Raw genomic sequence first — 18,239 nt, forward strand, 5'->3', positions numbered from 1 at the left:
AAAGGGACTTGATTATAAATATAAGAATATCCAGGGGGAAACATATTTTTTTGTATAGGATCTACATCTATTAAACAACATTGTCTAGATTTTTTGTATTTTGACTCCATGAAGCTGATTTTATCATGCCCATTGTTGCTCAGGTGAGCGATGTGGCCCATGGGCCTCTTGTTTGGAACAGGTCACGTGTTTGATAGATAATAGTACTATTTCAAACTTGCATGGTTGATTTACCTATAATATAAATGAATCGCAGAGGCAGCTTCAGATACAGATCCTGATCTCCATTATCAAGGATGCTAAAAAAATAAACTTCGACCTTACTCAAACTTACTTGATAGATGTGTTTGTTGTTAAATGATATACCATGTTTTTATAATACAGTATTGTATGATATGATACACTGTTGTAGCATATGATGCACTATTATTTCATATAATATTAAAATGTGAAAAACAACTTGATACAATGTGATATTGTATCAAACTCTTTATATATTATGATTTTGTATCATGATATTGTTATTTATTACATTCTAAGTAATAAAAACAGGGTTTTTGGGAGTTGATTTTAATCAACTCTCCTATGCAGTTACTCAGACAAACCGAAAGTGAAACAGTGTTTGGACCTCATCACAAATCATCGCTGCTGCCAAGACTTAGTTCTTGAACATAATTGATAAATTCAATGTAATGTATGCTAAAGCATTGTTTTTCAAGGAAACATATTTATAAATACCTTGAAAATAGTCAGATTTTAAATGGTACGAACAATTTAGATATTTTTTGTAGTCGAATGTATTCCTACGCCAGAGTTCAATATAGTCTCGTTCAACTCGACGCTCGACTGTCTCCGTAAATCTCCGACAAGCAGAGAGTCTCCCTTGCTTGTCGGAGATTTACGGTGTCAGCCGAGCGTTTGGTTGAACGAGACTATAGAGTTCAATATTGCTTGGATCCATACAATTTTCGAGAAATATTTCTATTACTGATACATAGTTTGATTGAATTAATTTTATCTTTAAATATTATTTAAGATGATTCATATGGGGGTTTCTCGACATTCTTGTCGAAAAAGTCCAAAAATTCATATTATAAAAATGTGCGTAATTCAAATACAAATTAGAAACTACATGTACTTGTCATGCAAAATAACATATCATTGATTTTAAAATAAATAAACATCGACAAAATCAACTCCCGTCAGTTCTTCAGTACTTTGATTTGCATATGTGATACAGATGACATAACAAAACTCGTATCTACCTCCGGGGCTGATACAGGTTATCAGCCCTAGTGATGATATAGATCCGTATCACACCCCTTGCGGAACTCCTCTGCCTTCTTTCGTTTAGGCATTTGTGCATGTTTACAAACGAAAAATAAAACATCTGCTACAGTTGACATTTTTGAGTGCAGTTTAAAACTACAAATGCTAGCAAATGTTTTGGAGCAGTTAATTTGAAAACCTGGGGAAATTCTGGTTCTGTAACTATATATATATATATATATATATATATATATATATATATATATATATATATATATATATATATATATTTGGTAAAATAATAAAATCTCAAATTGTGATTTAATACATGTACAGATTACTTTCAAATAATATCTCATATCAATTTGTTCAATCTGTGGTTTTTTAAAATTTTTATTACAAAGTATGTAATAAATATAATAAAAGATAACCTTTTTCATATCACAGCCTCTATCAGTCCTCGACCAATGTCATCCCTTGGGCCTGATATTGGAATCTCGTATTATGTATTATTCTCAAACATCTCTCAAACTAGATAATGTTATCTTATTTTAATGTTTACCTCAAGAAAATAGTTCTCACAGTAATGATGAAATCAAAATAAATAAAAGCGTTAAAAATTTAAACTTAATTATTTATAATCATATTCTTAGATAAAAGGAATAACTACATTGATCTTTATTACATTTTGCTCGTCGTTTAAGTTTGTACAAAAATCTTGTACATCGGGCTTGGACAGAGGTGTATGCGACGCGTGTGTAGCACAACCTCTGGTGAGAGAATGCATGGTTTGTCACGTTTTAAATTCTTAAACTGCTCTTACATCTTATAATTCAGATGAACGTGAAGATTCAAAATCATGAAAACCGTGACCCCCGAACTAATATTTGGGCCCAAAAATATGTTCAAAGTTTAACAGAAATATCATAAGAAATGTTTAAAAATCTTCTAAAAAATTACAGTGCTACAATTTGTGAGATAACTATTCAGTCATTCTAAGATAGACCGGTTAGCGATTGCCATCCGTAATAAATTCACACAGTCTCGAAAGAACCAGTTTTTAAGCTAACCTGATCCGAGAGTTCAAATGAGTTTTACTGACCACCCGTTTCCGTCGTCCGTCTGTCCGTCTGTAAACTTTTCAAATTTTAAACCACTGGGCAAACTTTAACCAAACTTGGGGATTCTAAATTGTTAAAATAAAGGGCTAAACCCTTTTTAAAAAAGAAAATTATGAAACAGTGAGTATAGGTTGTGTGTCTTTAAAAATATTCTTCTCTAGAACCACTGCACCAGAAATGCCAATATTTACACAAAAGCTTTTATATATAATGAATATTCTTAATAATAAGAATAGTGATCCCCGGACCAAAACTGTGGCACAGGCGGGGTTCAAAATTTAACATAGGAATACGTAGGAAAAATGTTTAAAAGTCTTCTTCTCAAGAACCACTGCACAAAAATTGTCAATATTTACATAAAGCTTGCATATATCGTTAAAATTTTAAATTTTAAAAATCATGACCCCCGGACCAAAACTGTTAAGGTGGGATTCAAAGTTTAACCTTGACATACATAAGAAAAATGATTAAAAACCTTCTTCTCAAGAACCACTGGACTAGAAATGCCACAAAATGTACACAAAATCTTGTTTATGTATAGTGAAGATTTTAAATTGTAAAAATCCTGACCCCCGGACAAAACCTGGGGCTCCAGAAGTGGCCAAAGTTTAAACCATTTAAAAACTGTTTAAAAGTCTTCCCCTAAGCAACTACAATGCAACTGTTCAGAATATTACTGTGCAAGCTTTGGCTATTGTAGATTCTAAATTGGTAAAATTGTGACCCCGGACTAATACTTGGGCACCAAGAGGGGTTTAAAGTTAACTCTAGAAGTAAATAGGAAAACTATATAAAATTCTTCTCGAAAACTACAATGCTGCAATTTGTGATATTATGCATGTAACCTTGGACAATGTGCGAAGATTTAAATTTTTTAAAATATTGACCCTGGGACTATTACAAAGTTCAACGTAGAAGTCATGGAAGGATAGTTGAAAAACATTTAAAAATCTTCTTCTCGATGATTACAATGCTTCAACTACGTAATCTTCCTTAAATAGTGTCGATTCTTAATTATTCTTAATTATAAAAGTCGTGACCTTTGATCTAATATTCGGACCCCAGAGGGGGTTCAAAGATTAACATAGAAATAAAAATTTCTTCTGGAAAACTACAATCCTTTGTGAGATTACTATGCAAGCCTCTTTAAATAATGTAGTTTCTAAATTAATAAATCAGTGACCACTGCACTTGACTAATACTGGGGCCCAAAGAGGGGTTCAAATTTTAACATAGAAATATATATGGAAAATGTTTAAAAAATGTCTTCTCAAGAACTACAATGCTACAGTTTGTGAGATTATCATGCGAGGATCCTCAAATAGTGTAGATTCTAAATTGTTCAAACCAATCATATACCCCGGACCAGTACTGCATGGGGCAACAGAAAGGGGTTTGAAGTTTAAGATAGAAACAGCATATGCTACAAAATAGAATGTCACAAGAAACTGTTGTTCAGGTGAGCGATGTGGCCCATGGGCCACTTGTAATTTCTGTTACCTTTGACACCTGTGATTAGATAAACTGTTATGAACATAAATAAGATTTCTTAGATTTTCTTATTTTGTATACCTCTTAATCTGTATAACCAAAGTAGTCTTAAATATTAATTATACTCTAGCTGTAGACAGGGAAGACCAGAGAAGGAAACAACGTCATGTGCAGAAGAAGCAGGTACAGAATGGGAAGAAACAGGTGGCAGTAGAGAGCAGAAGGCAAAAGAGTGAGGGGGCGGTGAGGGGGCGATATATACAAATCAAGAGGACGACCGAAAAGGCCAGGTAGAAATGAAGGCTAGAAACTGAAGAGACTGAGATTTACTTGTATTTAGATTCAGGATATCTCTTGCTCATCAGCGTAATCTCTAGATTACTATTGGATTCTGGTAGTTTTATCCAACCAAGTTTTTTTCTATTCATATGGTCAACTAAACCACAATCAATATCATTTTTTGTGCTGATAAATGAACAGTTTTGTATTTTTCGTTAACGTTACTTTTTTCTAATTCTATTTTACAAATTTATACATTTAATATACCACTTAAAGATGTACGGTCCGATTTTTTATTAATTTTTTTTTTGAAAACATTTTATACAACATATAAACAACAATGGCAATTATAATGATATTATTAGCAGTGACAATAATAATCATAGTACATGTACTGGTAATAATAGATAATACTGAACTAAATGCATGTATCTTTGTAAAATGTTGAACAGAATTTTCTACTATATTTAGTTACATTTTTAGGTATATTGCTTTAAAAAAAAATTAAAAGGTTTATCAAAAAACAAGAGTTTACAAATTTTTAACTCATATATGTTAATCCAAATATATAAAAAAGATTTCTATCAAACATGTATATATACGTTGTCTATAGGGATCACCACTTCGTCATTACAGTGCATTAACATACCCTATAAACAGCCGTACTGGAGGACTGGTCTACCTCTCAGTAGATATTTTATCTATAAATACATTAGTATATATACATGTATATGTATACATACAGTAATATTATTACAAAATATCAGCAAAATCAGAGATATAGCATATTCTTAATTTATAAGTCAAACGTGGTTCAGAAGCGTAGTTTAACAAATATGATTTTAGATGCGCCTATGATCTTCGTTTTCATCTAATCTTTCTAATCTACAATACATTTAATATTTATCTTAGGTGTTAAAAAGGATATAATAAAATTTAATTTAGCAAATTTTCTATTGTTTTCTAAATAGAAACCTGTAATAATGTGTTTCCATTTAACATTAAAAGAAAGAAATTCAACTAAAAATCTCAGGAGCACATTTTTACTTTCATAAATCAAATGTTTACTTGTTTCTTTATCTTTACATATCCTGCATTTTGGTTTCACATCTACCTTCCATTTACATAAATTAACATTCTTACACAGTATATTACTAAGTAGTCAGTAATTGAAGTTGGATAGTTTGGTAAAATTTTACACATATTTTCCCATTGTTGAGTATCGTGAATTTCAAACTCTTTTGACAGTCTTGTCTGATAGCAGGGTTTTCTTAACGTCATCTTTATATAATTTTTGTAAACAAATCACTTTTTTCAATACAAGTTATCATAACCAGTTTGAAGATAAAATCTAAATCAATTATCTTATCCACAAAGTTTGTATTTGCAAAATTTTATTTTCTCACCACAGATTTTAGAACAGAAATGATAATTTTATATTCACATAACCAATTGGATTTATTTTTTTATAACATTAGTAAAACTTTCGTAAGTTCGAATTCTGCCATTATCATCCAGTATATCTTTAACAAAAAGGAAACCACTCTTAACCCAAATTAAAAAAAATCAATACATTCCCATTTGTGTTTATAAAAGATGTATCATCTCTTACAGTTAATGTTAAATCGTATGCGTGCTGAATACTTTTTATTTCATTTGAGTTTAAGGTAACACCATTTATATTTGGATTTAAGGCTAAATTTTCACCTAGAGAAAGATATAAAAGTGCCGAAAAAGGACAGCCCTGTCTAATGCTACGTGACATATTACATGTGTTAGATAACTTAACATTATTTTTCATTTTAAATGTTGGATTCCTATATAAAATGTTCACCCATTTCATAAAAAATAATTACCAGCATTGTTTTTTTGTAATATACTAGCGGAAAAAAGAAACTGTGCACTATTTAATATATGAAAAAAACATTTAAAAATTACAATGGACAAATTCTATTTTTTGCAATACTTTTAACACATGCATTCTTAACATCTCATAACACATTAATGTCAACGTCGAATAACGTCAATTTCAGCACACTCGAAAGTCACTGTTATTTGAAATTGAATTCACAAAATTAATAACGCGTGTGACATCCATTTGCGTTCACGCATGCTTGACAGCGACGCCTCATTGATGCCACTAAAGTGTTCAGAGATGATTGGGGGATGTTGTTCCAGATGTTAGTTAAAGCCTGGCCTAAATCAGCCAATGTCACTGGCTGTTTTGGTAAACGGCGTGAACGTCTTTCCATTTCATCCCAGACGTCCTCGATCGGCGACATTGGGGGAAACAGCTGGCCAAGGCAAGACATCGACATTCTATTGAACAAACAAGTCCCTGACTACACGTGCAACGTGTGGCCTTGCGTTGTCTTGCTGCAGAGTGATGTGATTTTGATATCTCTGTATGAAGGGTATCACATGACGCTGAATAATTTTATCTCGATAACGTACGCCGGTGAGATTTCTATTGACAATTTGTAGAGGGGTCCTTCCACGTGCTGATATTCCACCCCAAAACATAACGCTACCTCCACCGAATTGTCGACGTTGCACAACACAAGCGTCCTGGTAATGCTCCCCAACGCGACGATACACCCTACAACGGCCGTCACTGCTAAATGAAAATCTGGATTCATCAGTGAACAGAATATTGGCCCAGGCTTGTGTTCTGAGTCGCAGATGTCGTGTGCACCACGCTAGACTGTCGATACGATGACGTTGAAGCAGAACTGGGCGCACCGCTGGACGTCTTGGTCTGATGTTTTGCTCGCACAGACGATTACGCACATTTCTTGGTCTAATTGGTCGAAGCCCTGGAATGCTACGGGCAGTCAAACTTGCTGTCAGGAAACGATTTCTCAAATGCACAAGTCTAATGTAGTTGTCCTGTTGACGTGACGTCACACGAAGTCGCCTAGAGCGCGGTCGATCCTGAGTGTTGCCAGATTGTTGACAACGTCTCCATAATGACTGGATGGTGTTCCGATGAACTCCAAAGTGTCTTGCTACAGTATTTTGTCCCATTCCAGCTTGCAGCATCCCAACAGCACGAGTACGTTGGTTTTCGTTGAGTCGTGGCATGACATAGGGGTAAATTTTGTTGAAACTAAAGTGATTTCCTTAACAAAAAAGTTTAAACAAATCCTTCACAGTTCTTTTTCCAAACAGTATTGGCCCGTTAAACTCGTGCGTACAAATTCTTCAATAAACAACAGGTGCTCACTAACCATGAAAAAGTCCTTGCACCCGGACGGTTACCATCCGATATTGTCAGAAACATTACCATTATCGATTGTTTAAATTTTATAAATACAAACAATAGATATAGAAATATTATACTAAATTTTATAATGCACAGTTTCTTTTTTCCGCAAGTATACTTTAGGTAAAAAAATCCATTCGACAGAACCAAAAGTCTTCTCAAAATCTAAGAACATTTGTTTACCATCTTCATTTTCTGCATTATAATAGTCAAACATATCTAGAATAAGCCTGCGTTTTCCCCTATATATGGTCATTTCACATAAGCCGTTTGATTTTCATTAATTATGCTAGATAAACATTTTTTTAAAAATATTTTGGCAAATACAAATACAATAATTTTATAGTCAGTGTTGGTGAGACTAATTGGCCGGTAATTTTTTAATAAATTTCATTCACCCTTCTCAAACAAAAAGATACTATAGATATTTTTGGGTACTCCTTAATTCCTCCTGATCAAATATTTCTTGTAAAGCTGCATATAGAACAATGGTCCGATTTAATGCATTGCATTTATAAGAAAAAATTATTGGCTTTTTGTACGCTTGCAGCATTTTTTGAAGTTGCGAACGTTCTGACTAATGTAAAAAACTTAAGAAAGAAAAATGTATTTTGATGGTTCAAAATCAAAAGAGTTACTTAAACATGAATAGGTTGCCGTATGCTCGAACCGGTATTGTTCTTTAGGATATAAAATAAAAACTGAACCCTTTTAGGTTGTTTACAAACAAAAATTTTGTATCGTCTTATCTTATTTCATGTTATTCCTTATTTTTTTCGAATGGACTTTTATCGCTCTCACAGAAACAATGATCCAGCTATGACATTGGACTTATTTTGTAAAGAATATTGTGAGTCAAGAATAGAGGATGCAGCAAAGTTTTTGGAGGAAAACGACATGCCACATGCTTATTTGCGCTTAGCGGAAGTATTAAAAAAAGACCACAAGTCAGAAAAGCACAAGGATATGAAGAAAAAGGCATTATATATTGTGATAACCTCCCTTGGAACATCTGTCAACCCAGGTATACGTAATTTATATTCAAATGATTGTAACAATATCTTATAAAATTGTTATTTCTTTTTTATCATTATTTCAATATGTTTTTCTTTCTTTCTTTAGAAATTCCAAATGAACTTGTCAAAATACCCAGTAAACTTTATGAACAGATAATCAATGGTTTGGCAGCCAATGAGAAATGGAGACAAATGTATTTCACAGTCAAAGAACACCGGCATTTCTATGGAGACTTGTCTATTCCCAACTTTGCCAAATCTATGTCCCTAGCCAAGGTCATCCGACACTCGTCCTTCCAAGGCTCAGAACAACTCTTGGTTGACGTAGTAGACTGCATGCTGAATGGAGGAGCTGTGTTAGATAAAGGCATGCCTTGTTGTCGCCTTCTTAATAAGGGTCCTGTATGCTAATGATCAATACTGACGTCAATATCTGCAAAAATAGGATAAATCTGCCACTTTTCTAAAACAGTATATAACAGAATTATTTTTGAATTTGCCAGTTTTCTGTCTGGCATCAAATGTTTTACACAGCAAATCATTAAAATTAAGTCTTCTTCAGAAGTACTATGCTATAAGATTAACATTCAAAATTCAATTTGTAATTTATCATGTACTGTAATTCAATCTTTATACAACTAAAGACTAGGGTCTTTAAAAAGTGTAATGTAAGAAAGTGTGAAAGAAATATTCATTTCATTTTTTTTAATTCGGAATTTCAAACTTTTAAAGTTGCTTTTTTTCAAACTGTAAAGTTGGAATTTCCCAATTTAATCTTTTTGTTATCGAAAATTCCAAATTTAAAGTTTGAATTTTCACGTTTAAAGTTGAAAATTCCAACTTCAAAGTTAAAAAAAATGAAATGAAAGTTGGAAATTCAAAAAATTAAAAATTGGATATTTTAATTCAAAAATTGGAAAAACCAACTTTAAAGTTTGGAATTTCAACTTTAAAGTGGATATTCCAACGTTTTAGTTGGAAATTCCAATATGTAAGTTGGAAATTCCATTTTTTAAAGTTGGAATAATCACGTCAGAAATTCAAAGATTAATCTCGGAAATCTCAACTTAAGAAGCTGGTATTTAAAGAAAAAAAGAACAATGTGCCACTAGTACGCTTTCGATCAAGCACCCTGCTTTAGATATTATTATACGTTATTATACGTTGTTGAAACAAGGACTTCTGAAACAATACCGAGGCCCAAAAAAACATAAAACTATGCGAAACCTTCATTTTAACAAGATATATGCAACTTAATAGTTTAGTTGAATTCATAAAGCTGTTTAAGTAAAAATATTTGACCTTGTTGTTAAGTTGAGCTACGAGGTCTAGAGTATCATTTTTGAAAATAAAAAAATCAATAATGAGCACTACGTCTTAAGAATTATCCGTTATTAACAAGTTTCCATGTGAGTGATTAAGATTTGTGTTTTATTTTAGAGACCTTCTGTTATGATAGGGAATTTTAAAACCATCTGTTTACTTCGACTCTATGTACAATATTTTAAGTTTGTTTAACTAGATTAAGTCTTTACCAATGCGTTTTTAATTACTGGAATACCAACCCATGATTTCTCTTTTAAATGTAATGAATTAATATATATACGAGCTCGTATTTTGCCACTTTATCCTCTTGTTTCACTTGAAACTTTAAGTTCCACTTGCTTAAACAAAATTATTTTTATCTATAAACCATAATAATATATAATCTGTTTTTTTTTAAAGAAAGCATAAATCATATTACTTTATTATTATACGATGACTGTAATCAGACATCTACATTTTTAAATCGGTAAGATAGTTGATGAAGATCTTTATCACTCTTTAAATGTTTTTCAGATGGAAAGTTGGCAATTCTTGCTGCTGTACAAGAGTGTCAATTCAAAGTATTAGAAGTCTTGTTGAAGTCAGGCGCAAACCCAGTCCATCTCACCATTAATCAAGGGGATACACCCATACATGCTGCTCTGTCTATAGCCCTGGAAAGAGACAAAGGTCAGAATAGAATTTAAAAATAAGTGTTAAATTACTCATATTTTCTATATTAATTCCATATTCTGTCTATGGGGATTCTCGGATTTACAAAATATGCGTAAATGGACATAATAACGTAAATACCTGATACCTGAAATTATTTCTGCTTACTCTATACTGCCATGAGAAAGTTTTAGGGGAAAATAGATAATCTCAATAATAAGATTAATAATATAATAATATAATAAAATATTATATTACCTTCCTTTCTATCAGATAAAATGTTCAAGATTAAATAATGATAGTTATATATTGTCATTTGATCTGAGAACGTAATGTGTGAACTGCCTTCTTTGGTACCTAATTACAATTAATGCTTTACCATACGATATTTCTTTTAGGAAATTTTTCGATTTTGAACTACTTCTTCGATTTGTATGAGAAAGATCCAGAGAAGTATCCCATACTAGACCCAGCACAGATCAATTCAGATGGAGACGGTCTATTCCACTTGGTAGCCAAAGCCAAATATACTGTCACCTCTCAGAAGGCAACAGAACTTCTGTGTGACAAGAATGTGAGTGCCTCAGTGTTAAACAAAGAGGGAAAACTTCCTAAGGACTACCTCAACTCTAAGAATGACATACGTTTACAGGTATGTGTACTAATTTTGGCATAGCGGTTTACTTAGCTTTAAAGTGGAATTTATGAGGAAAGCATGCATTTGAATATATCACATCACTTAATGATATGTACATTTAAATATTTACATTCCAAATATTTTTGGCATGTAAAGTGTGTGAAAAGACACTGCAGTTATAAGACCGTAACACACACAGGGTTCTCAAAGGTTAGAATGACTAGTTTTATTATGACGTCACAAACGTTGAACGCTGTAAAATACAACGTCACAAGCGAGAATCAAAATTCACGATTGTGGCTGTTACAGTGGCTCTTCCATTAATTTGAACTTACCCTTAGGATAAAACAGAAATTTTGACGTATAAATCACAATTGCAGACAAGGCAAGAAGTTAAAAAAATGTAAATATAAGCATTAAATCATTATTTTTTGAAATATAGAGTCTCATAACTGCAGCGGTTTGTGCATACAAATTTTCATAACGCGCTAGCGCGCATTTCTCAATTTGTATGCACACATCGCTGCAGTTATGAGACTCTATATTTCAAAAAATAATGATTCAATACTTAAATAGATATAAAATATCAGAAATGATGAAAATTAAATCTGCTTAAACCTATTAAAAAGCAACTTTAACCAATTATTGCATGTTATTGGTTTTGAATTTGAATTTGTATCCTTCTTATATCACAATTCATTAATGTATATACATGTAACCATTGAAAAGAACATGCTTATAATTAATTACCATTTTCTTTGACCCAGTTCTTCAAAATGGCAGCATTTGTGAAAACTTCAGAGCCTAAACAAAAACTAAAAGCCAAGGCTTTTTGTTTCGAAGGCCCAAAAATTCAGACAGAACACCATGCAGAAGATAAGCAAGATATTACATTGTATAAAAGAAAAGAAAAAAATCATCCCAGACCTGAAAAAAGCAGATACGCAACAGATCAACAGACAGTCCCCATAAACAAAAAAGTTATTAAAAGACACATTGAAGAATTGATTTACAATTTGCCGGATATTCCTTATTCCTACTTTAATCCAAAAGTGGTTGTGAAGGATGAGATTCCAAACTTCCGACAAAAGAAATTGGCAACAGAAGAAAAAGACTTATCAAAGGTTACTATTGATTCTCAGGAGACTCAATTGTTAAAGGTAGTGATGTGACAGATGTTGTAAAAAAATTTGGAATGATAACTTTGCTTTTTGGAATAATCTGCTTATGCAGCGCACCTCTGATCACCAGTTTGTTTCTTTAACCTTTTTAGTAATCTATTTCAAACTGTTCAATTATTTCACAAAACTTAAACACACTTGGTACAAAGCATGGTCAATGAAATATGTTGAAAGAAAATAATTTGATATTCAATTAAAATCACAAATACATTCACAACAAAACATGCCTGAAGCAAAGTGTCATTGATAACAGTCCTAAGCTCAAGCGAGCTTTTCTGGCCTTTTTTTTTCTTTCTCCGGCGTCCGTCTGTCTGTTCGTAAACTTTTTACATTTTCAACTTCTTCTCAAAGAAGCTGTAACTTGTGTTGAAGCATCGTCACGTAGTGTAGATTCAAGATTGTTCAAATCATGATACTCAGGGTAGGGTGGGCCACAATGGGGGCTCGAATTTCTATATAGAAAGAAATAAAGTAAATCTTTAAAAATCTTTTTTTCTGAAACTGATCAGGCAGAAAAGCTGTAACTTGTTTGGAAGCATCCTCAAGTAGTGAAGATTCAAGTATCTTTAAAGTATGGTGCTCGGGGTAGGGAGGGGCCACAATGAGGGGAATTCAATTCTACAAAGGAAAACATTTAAAGTATTCACAAAAACTTAATTTTTATTTTTTATGTTTTTTTTTGTTTATATGCAAGCATTTTGATATATTGTTGATTCTTTAAAATTGTTTGATTTCTGGCCCAGGACAATTTTTTGGCCTCACAAGGGGTTCAACGTTTGAAGAATGTTTATAATCCATATATAGACAGTTGTTTAAGTCTGATTATCTTCTCGAAAACTGCAATGATCAATATGTGTAAGAATTTGCCGAGGAATTTTTTTGGGGTGCAGGATCTATTGTACGATATTGTTCAAATATTTTGTATGTGAATCCATTAAGCTGATTTTTTTATTTAGACTTTTAACTGTAGTATATCACCAGAAACCCACGGTTAGTCTCGTATACGCTTATTGACCGTGAGCCAACTCATTAAACTTTTTCTCGATCTCATGGATTCTGATTGGCTCCTTTAAACTTTAATATAGAAAATCTTACAAATCCTGTTAATGCTTACTCATTAATTTATCAACAATGGCATGATTTCATTACATGATTGGAATTCTAAGCCACCAAGAACTAAAGAGTTTTTGAAATATCTGGTAAATTGATAATGATAATTATTCAATAGAACGAATAGAACTGACCCAAGGTCTGTAAGCGAATTCTAGTCTAGCCATGGGTTTCCGGCGATGACTGTAGTAAAGCATTAGAAACCTTTGCCAATCTACTTATGTTACATTTTCTTGTTGTAAATGTGATAAATGTTACCAGTTGGCCTCTTGGTATAGTATATGCAGCTCCAATGGTACTTATTGATAATGTTTTGTTAACAGACACCTGCTAGAGCGAACAAAATGGATGTGCATAAGGTGGAGGAGCAAGAGGGACAAGCGGAAGAGAAGAATAAAGGGAAAGAAGATTTACAGGTTAGCTTATTGACTCAGGTATTGCCATGTAATCCAGACGACGTCACAACTAACCGATAAACGTGTTTTGGAAATATTAACAGGTAAACGAAACAATACAGCTATTTTTAAGGGTAAACCAAAAGCTATAACAATTATCAGGTCATCCAAACAATGCAGGATTTAGAGGTGAACCAAACACATACAAACAATACTTCGATGTACGGGTAAACCGAAAGTACATTGATTTACAGGTACATAGAACTATACAGGATTTACAGATATAACAAATAATGAAGGATTTACGGACAAAATAATATTGCAGCAATTTACAGGTTAATTAAATGATGCAAGGATTTACAGACATTTCAAACAATTACAAGGTGTACAGTAAATCGAAGAACTCTATCAAAGGATTTTCAGGTACATTTAAGCATTAAATGCTTATTCTTTTGGATGTCGGTCCTATAGCACACCAAGGCGGTGCAGACAAATTGAATACCGCGCATTATATTTATATTAATGTTACTTTGTATGAAGTATTGTTTTTGTATTTGTATCGTCGCTTTAAAGCCACCATACACTGCAGAATCATCATGTTAAGAGGGATGTGCGCCATCTTGTACATTTGAGGATAAGAATGTAAACACTTCTTGAACTAGCTTGTTTCTGCTCAAAACTGGCCAAAAATGTTACCAAAAAATATAAAAATAATAAATGCGAAGTACTATATGTAATTTTGTTTGAAAAGTATCCAGAACAGCTGTCGTACTGCACAGCTACATACTTATTTTAAAGATGTGAAAAACTGCAAAAAAATATGAAGGGGGTACATTGGTGTCTTCTCTACAACCATTTGATGAGAAAAATGTCTAAGGTTGCTTATTTAAGTTGTATCTTTGCCTCAAAGTTACATGTAGGTACCCTATTCTTAAAAGGGCCTTAAAAAAACACAAGGTATATTTGTCTGTGTCTATTGCGGAACATTGAAGATATATTTTCATTGAATGAAAAAAATGACAATAACAAACCGTCAACCATCTCAAAAATGCATAAAAGGAAATACAAATTCATATAAGAGCAACACGGACCTCCAAATAGATAGAGGTAGGATCAGGTGCCTAGGAGGATTGAGCATCTTCTGCTGACCGGTCACATCCGCCGTGTGCTCTTAGTCGTAATCGGGAAAAAACGGAAAAGTCCGTAGACATTTAGGTGATTAAATATGGTCTAACAATTAGTATGAAAAACGGTAGTCAGCAAGCGACCCATTGGAAAATTGTATTTGCTGACAAGGTCGTTGTATCGACCATAGAACTTACGAAAAGATGACTTTAAACGAGACTGTTGGTAGTCCTGTTTTGTCAACTTGTTTGTCAGTAGCTTGCCTCTTAGAAACTGTTCGTACGAAGAGCATGCCCTTGCTTATCGACTCACAGAGACAAAAACACCATATGCAGGTGATGAAAGTATATTGCTACATAAGGAAAGTTGACTATAGAAAAATAGAAGTCATCGCGTTTATAAGAAAGTTTTGTTGTTAGGTGACCATCAATGTCCATTTCCAGTAAAATATCCAAACATGAAACAAATGACGAAGACTCGGTGGTATATCGAGACGACGTAAGTATGGAAGTAACAATTGTTAATTGATAATACGTCGACGATATACCTGAATGTTGAGTTGAAGGCGAGTGATTTATTTTTTTCACATACAAGTTTTTTAATAAATTTTGCTTCATAAGAATACAAAAATAGATCTGCTAACAATGTGGCACAATTGGTACGCATGGAAATTTCAAGAGATTGTTGGGAGACTTGATTTCCAAACAGTACATAGATGTTTTCTATCAGAAACTCAAACATTTTTTAATGTCAACTTCAGAGAACTTGGGTGTGCAATCAGAATGGTTTTTAACAAAATAATTTTTTAGATTTCCAATGACAAGGTAAGCATTTTTACGACTTCCATTTTTATTGAAGAAACAAGTGTCGATGATATCAAAAAGTCTAGATTTTAATTTGTCATGGGTAATGGTTGTATAAAGCGTTGAAAAATCGTACGGTTTTTTTTGCTATTGATTTTGGTAAGATTTTGTGACCTTAAAATTTCTAATATTTCTTTAGAGTTTTTTTGTATCCACATCTGATTCACACCACTTCTGGAGTATATTGTTGTACAGTATTCTTGAAGTTTCTCCTTCACTACTGTAAGAATTTTAGTAAGGAGTAAAGAGAGAGGTTTGGTAGAACATTTACTGGAACCTGCTATATATCTCTGTTTGTAAGGACTTTTGTGGAGCTTTGGAATCCAGTACAAATAAGGTAAATCAAATTCATTTTGTTTACTCGGGATATTAAAGATATCCATAACAGATGTATAATTTTGAAATGTATACTTTTTTAATTTAAGACAATCTCTTTTTTGGATCCCTATTCAACTTCTAAAAAGAATTTACTTTAATTAATACTTATATATACCCCCATAATACAAACATGGGAAAGATATAGAGATGTGTATCAGATTCAAAACAGATTATTTTGAAATGACATTCATTTTTTTCTATGAAAACATAACGTCAGTGTTTCCATAGGCACAGGAGTTCTAAATTAGGACTCGATTCTTCTTGTTCTAAAAAATGCTACCATGCCGACTGATAAAAATAGGGTACCCTATTTTGAGGCAAAGTTACAAATGAGAAAGATTCAAACTTTTTCTCAACAAACGGTTGTAGAGAGGACACTAATGAACTCCCTTCATATTTTTTTTTAGATTTTTAAATCTTCAAAATAAGTCTGTACTGCGCAGTTCGACAGCTGATCTGAGTGATTAAAAAGGCATTGTCCTGTTCTTGTATGCATACTTTTCAAACAAAATGACGTGTGGACTTCTTATTTATTATGCCCCCCCCCCTCCCCTTCGAAGAAGGGAGGGCATATTGCTTTGCTGCTTTCTGTTGGTCGGTCGGTCGGTCCACCAACAGTTTCCGTTCATTTGCTTCGCAAAGAATGCAAATATTTAAATGAAATTTGGTGTACAGGTTTATCATAATAATATCTAGGTCAACTTTGATTTTGTGTACGATCACGCAATTTTTGAAACCAATTGTTTGCAGTTTCCGTTCATTTTCTTCGCATAGGATGCACATATTGAAATAAAATTTGATATACAAGTTTATCATAATAATATCTAGGTCAGGTTCGAAATTTGGTACAATCGAACATTTTTTGACAGAGATAATGCCTTGGACCTAGAAAAATTTCAATTATTTGTAGTTTCCGTTCATTTTCTTCGCAGATGTTTCCAAGGGAGGGGCATAAAGTGTTTTACAAACATCTCTTGTTGCTTTTATATCCTTTGGCAACATTTTTGGCAAGTTTCGGGTGAAACAAGCCGGTTTGAGAAATGGTTACATTCTTTTCCTCAAATGTACAAGATGGTTGTACATCCCCTCTTCATAGGGGACCAATGTTCGTAGCTTACATGGACAACCCTTGCCCACGAATTTACATCCCAACGAACCTATACACAATCAATTGTTTAATATTTATCAAAATATTGGCTACTCACAAACATTTGACCACACACAAACAAATGATTTCACATAACGCTCTTAGTCAGGAATATGAAACATACATGGGACAGCCATTTTAACGTATTATTTAGTCCGCTTCATTAACCAGTATACATGATTTAATAATTATTTTTCATAAGTACATATCAAATTTGTTATGTAAGTTTGAACGTTTCATTAAATCTTACAATCATAAATACACTGAAAACGCGTGATGACTTCTATATTTGTGCTCATGGCGCATGAATTAAGGAAGTGTATTCACGGGAAATTGAACGTCGAAGATTTCCAATGCAAACTTAAGGGGTAATATAAACTGAATGTAAATATCAAGCGATACAGTTTTTACATGTTGTCTATACAGTGCAATGATTTACACGTTAATCAAATAATGTAAAGTCTGACAGAAAATCAAAATAATGCAAGAATTTACATGTAAATCCAATAAATGGTTGATATAACCAAAAAATGCAAGGATTTACAGATAAACAAAACAGGGATATAAAGACAAACCAAATAATTCCTAGATTTCCAGGAAATCAAGAAATACAATGATTAACGTATAAAACAGACATTTCAAGGATTAAAAAGGATTTTGAAATTAACTTAACAATACAAGTTAACTAAGCAATTCAAGAATAAACGAGGATTTTAAGATTTACCACAGAACACAAGAATGTTGAAATGAACCAAAGATACAACAAATTTCAGGAACATAAAACAGGACTTATAGGTTAACCGAGGAAAGCAAGGATAGACAGCTAAACCAGATCCTGTAACTTTATTACATCGTTGTTGTTTAAAAATAGCTTCGGTTAAAAAAGTACATCGCTAGATGCTAAGAATATATTTTTATAAGTACATGTAGATGCATCCAGAAATAAGATAATCTTCAAATTTACGCTTACTTGGTCAAAATAAAC

The 18,239-nt window shown here is 32.7% G+C and overlaps 1 pseudogene; it reads left to right on the forward strand.

Annotated features, from left to right (window-relative positions):
- The window catches only part of LOC128166752 (TPR and ankyrin repeat-containing protein 1-like), a 42,070-nt pseudogene that overhangs the window by 12,696 nt on the left and 11,135 nt on the right, over positions 1 to 18,239 (forward strand).

Source organism: Crassostrea angulata, chromosome 1 (genome assembly GCF_025612915.1).
Source record: "Crassostrea angulata isolate pt1a10 chromosome 1, ASM2561291v2, whole genome shotgun sequence".
In the NCBI taxonomy this organism is placed as follows: Eukaryota; Metazoa; Mollusca; class Bivalvia; order Ostreida; family Ostreidae; genus Magallana; species Magallana angulata.